We start from the raw sequence: 4,302 nt of genomic DNA on the forward strand, positions 1-4,302 counted from the left end.
GCCGGTAGTCAGTGTCTCCGGTAGTCAGTGTGGCCAGTAGCTAGTGTGGCCGGTAGTCAGTGTCGCCGGTAGTCAGTGTCTCTGGTAGTCAGCATCCCCGGTAGTCAGCGTCCTCGGCAGCCCGCGTCGCTGGCAGCCAGCATCCCCGGCAGCCGGCGTCGCCGGTAGTCAGTGTCGCCAGTAGCCAGTGTGCCTGTGGAGATTTGCTGCAGCTCTTCTCTGTCCCTACTTCCATTTTTCTTCTTGGGTCCACGTGAGATGTGCAAGCTCTTGAATGTCTGTACAGGGAGACGTACCTGAGTCCCCATGGAAGTACGGCGTCCAGACAGTCTTAGAAAGGCAGGGGTGTTATTCAGGTCAAGCCTCAAGGGCACCTGGCCAGGTAGGAGAAGCAGGGCCTCCGAAACCTTCTCATAGGGCTCTATCTTTAAAGCATGTGGTTGTCTTGAGCGCCATTGGCAAAAGCCATTTCCTGCTCCCCCACCAGGGATTTCCTCAGTTTTTTGCCCACCTCAGGGAAGGGGCTCCTTCCTGCCATCTCACTCCCAGGTTAAGCAAGGTTAGGATCACCCAGGGGATGAGTCTGTTCCAGGACAGCAGGACAGACCAAGTGTGGGGGATGAAATCCTAAGCGCCACTAGGCCAAGGTGTAATGAGCCGGGAGCAGTGGTGGAGCAGTGCTTCCTTCCTCTCCTGCTGAGGAGCTCTGGGAAACTATGTTATCTAACCTCCCTGAATATGTTTCCTCATCTGAAAAATAAGAGGACTGGAACTGGACCTCCATGTTCCCCTGCAATACCAACAGTCAGTGATTCGGAGCCTTGCTACTCAAAGTGTGGTCCGTGGACCACAGCCTCACGAAGCTCGTTAGAAACGCAGGATCTCAGCCTCTACCCCAGAACCACTCGATCAAAATCTGCATTTTAAAATCCTCAGGCGATACATATGCACATTAAAATTCAAAAAGGACTGGTTGAGATAGCCCCTAAGGTACATGAGACACCCTGCGTGTCTCGTGCAAGGTAATTTGGTGGACACCAAGGAATCACGAAGTGGAAGCGGCTCACGGCCAGCAGGGGTGCTCCACCTTTGGTACAGGCCAGAATCAGCCTGGGAGATTGTAAAATACGGACATTCAGGCGTGCAGGGCCACAGTGCTGGGAGAAGCCAGAGCAGCCTCTTGGGAAGAGAAAACACAAACACCCACACACAAAATCACTTAAGGATCACTGAGGGCAACAAGAGTGACTGTCCTAGAAACAGTATCAGGGTGAGCTGAGGGCGGCAGAGCAGAGACTGTGGAGCAGGCCTATTTATTCAGTGCTCTCGAAAGAGGGCTTTTCATCCTTACATTAGAATCTCTTCCTTTAGTTGCTGAGGGGCCTCTCATGGGAATCTGTTGTTACCTCTCCACCTTCTTCTTCTTCTTTTTTTTTTTTTTTGAGATGGAGTCTCACTCTGTCACCCAGGCTGGAGTGCAGTGCTGCAGTCTCGGATCACTGCAACCTCTGCCTTCTAGGTTCAAGCAATTCTCCTGTCTCAACCTCCCAAGTAGCTGGGACTACAGGCACCCACCACCATGCCTGACTAATTTTTGTATTTTTAGTAGACAGGGGATTTCACCATATTGGTCAGGCTGGTCTCAAACTCCTAACCTCAAGTGATCCACCCCGCCTCTGCCTCCCAAAGTGCTGGAATTACAGGCGTGAGCCACTGTGCCCGGCCTCTCCACCTTCTTAAGCAAGAACGCAGAGGATTGCAGGGAGGTAAGTCTGTTGATGTTGTTGCTTGTTTTAAGATGGTCAGATGCAAACTGCATAAATATATTTGCATATTCCGAGGAGGAAGAGCCCAGAGACGTGGACATTACAGGACGGAGGGGTGAGTGTAGGGCAGATCCCTCAGGGAGGGGATTGGTCTACCCCCCTGTGAAGTGTTAGCCTTGGCTGAGAAGATGCAAATGACAGATGACCCAACAAATATGGCCTGAACCATGAGGAGCACGTTTTCTCATTTCAAGGATCAGGAATAGACCTCCGAGGACCACCCAGCTCAAGAATCCAGGTCATTTTCTCCACTAGCCTCCTGACCCTGTCCTTGGTTGATTCCCCAGTGGTTATATGGCTCTGGCAGCTGCAAACACAACTCAGTCAAGGTGGTCAAACACAGAGCTTTCTCCCCTTGTCCCTCCATCAGGGAGGAAAACCCTCCCTACGAGTCCCTGCAGATTTCCCCTAGTGTCCCACTGAGGAGGACAAGGTCACATTGTCAGGCTCACGACTATACCAAATGCCCTGCTTGGGGTCAGGTTCCAGCCCATGCTGAAGTTCGAGGGGAGTGGGCGGATGGGCAGACAGCTGAAAGAACACTCGTGGGGCCATAAGCAGGCGAAATGTAGTTTTATCCAGCAGGTCTCGCATCAGCAGCTGACTCACACTAGCTCTCTCACACTGTCCACCTTGACTCGGCTGTCCGTTCTGGCTCTGTGGCTCCTCTCAGCAGCCTGCTCCCACACACAGCTGCATGGCCGGCTCTCCCCTGCCTTCAGGGTCAGCAGCTTAACTCTTTCTCTCTCTGGGCACGAGCTGAGCCATGCTGTGCCCTGGCTCCCCCCATCTGCTGCAAAATGGACAGCTTTGGCTCTCTTTCTCTGGGCACCAGCGTGCCTGTACAATGTCAGCAGGGCAGTAATACCTTTTATGAACCATAGTGGCTTAGAGCCAAATAATGGGCCTTCCCATGTAACGGCTATATGGCTGTGATAACAAGTGGAGTTATACGCCTGCGCTCTAAACTTGCTGAGTCACTCTGGATGTTTACCTCAGCCTATCCTTGACCAAAGCACAGCCATGTTCCTGACACACGTGCTCTGGCCCGACAGCAAGGGAGACGAGAAAGTGAGTCTGCCATTGTCAGCCCCTGGAGAGGAAGGAGGGCCCTGCTGGCAGGGCAGCCAGTCGGGGGCAACTGTGGGTGGTGTCCTACAGCCTCTGCTGTGGAGGAAGAGCTGCTGCCCTGAGTGGAGGCGAAGATGGATGTGGGTGTGGAGTGGAGTAGGTGGGGTGGGGAACATTAAGGAGGGTCCTGTCCTAATGGCCATTCTGTGTAGACAGAGGGGCTGAGGTCCTCTGCTGAGGAGCAAAGGTCAGAAGTGATGAGGAAGTTATGAAGACTGGAAGAGGAGGATGAAGAGAGGGGAGATGATTTGGAGCAAGGGGTCCTATTGCCAGGTAGCTCTGAGGGCCCCACAAAGGCTGGAGTGTGGCTGTCTGAAGGGCAGACGTTAGTGGGGGGTCTCTCCAGCAGTGCTGAGCAGCCCCTCAGTGAGTGTGGAGAGGGGAGGAGTTGGGTCCACACCGAAGCAGGTTTTAGGGACAGAGGGAAGGGCCAGATAAGCAGACAGCTCTTGGGAGACAGTGGTGGAGGCGTTGGATCATGCTATTGAGGCTAAATATGGAGCCAGGGCAGGAGGAAGCAGCAGAGAAGGGGCCAAGGGAGAGGCTGGAGTCCGAGAGCACAGCCCCCGCTGGGGGCCAGGTCCAGGGGCCCGGGCTGTGGGTGGCAGACACGGGTTGGAGAGTGGACTGAGAGGGAGGGCCTGAGAGGGAGGCCATGGAGGGGTGGAACCCCCAGAGGGTCCCCCACCCTCTTATTTTATCTCCTGGACACAACAAGGAAAGCATAGCGCGCTGGCGGGACCTTCCCACAGGAAGCCTCCAGCCAGAACTCTCCTGGGCGGAGAGGGCAGGGCCTGTAGAAAACGAGCCCTTCTTGTTGAACAGCGGAAGAATGAGGAAGGGCTGGGGGATCAGGGCCATCTTGACAGCACCTTGGAGGGAGAGAGACGGGGGCAGCTGTAGGGCCTGATGGGGCCGAGGGTCGGCTCTGCTGCTTCACTGGTAACATTAGCTGTACCCTCCCTGCCACATGCCCCACCTGTGCACCCGCGCACACGTCCTCAAGGACTCACACACTCACACTTATACCCACACACTCACACTCCAGACACACACACACTCACCCACACTCTCTCACACTCACACTCCATACACTCACACACACATTCATCCCACATGCTCTCAGATATGCCTGTATTCACACACACCCTCACCCTCACACACACACACTCACCCCCACCCCACACTCTCCCACACTCACCCTCACCCCACCCCAAACCCTGACACACACCCTCACACACACAGACACCCACCACTCTTACACACACACCCCACAGTCACACCCACCCCACACCCTCCCACACTCACACCCCACCACACACCCTGACACACACCCACACACCCA

Source organism: Mandrillus leucophaeus, unplaced genomic scaffold (assembly GCF_000951045.1).
Source record: "Mandrillus leucophaeus isolate KB7577 unplaced genomic scaffold, Mleu.le_1.0 Scaffold350, whole genome shotgun sequence".
In the NCBI taxonomy this organism is placed as follows: Eukaryota; Metazoa; Chordata; class Mammalia; order Primates; family Cercopithecidae; genus Mandrillus; species Mandrillus leucophaeus.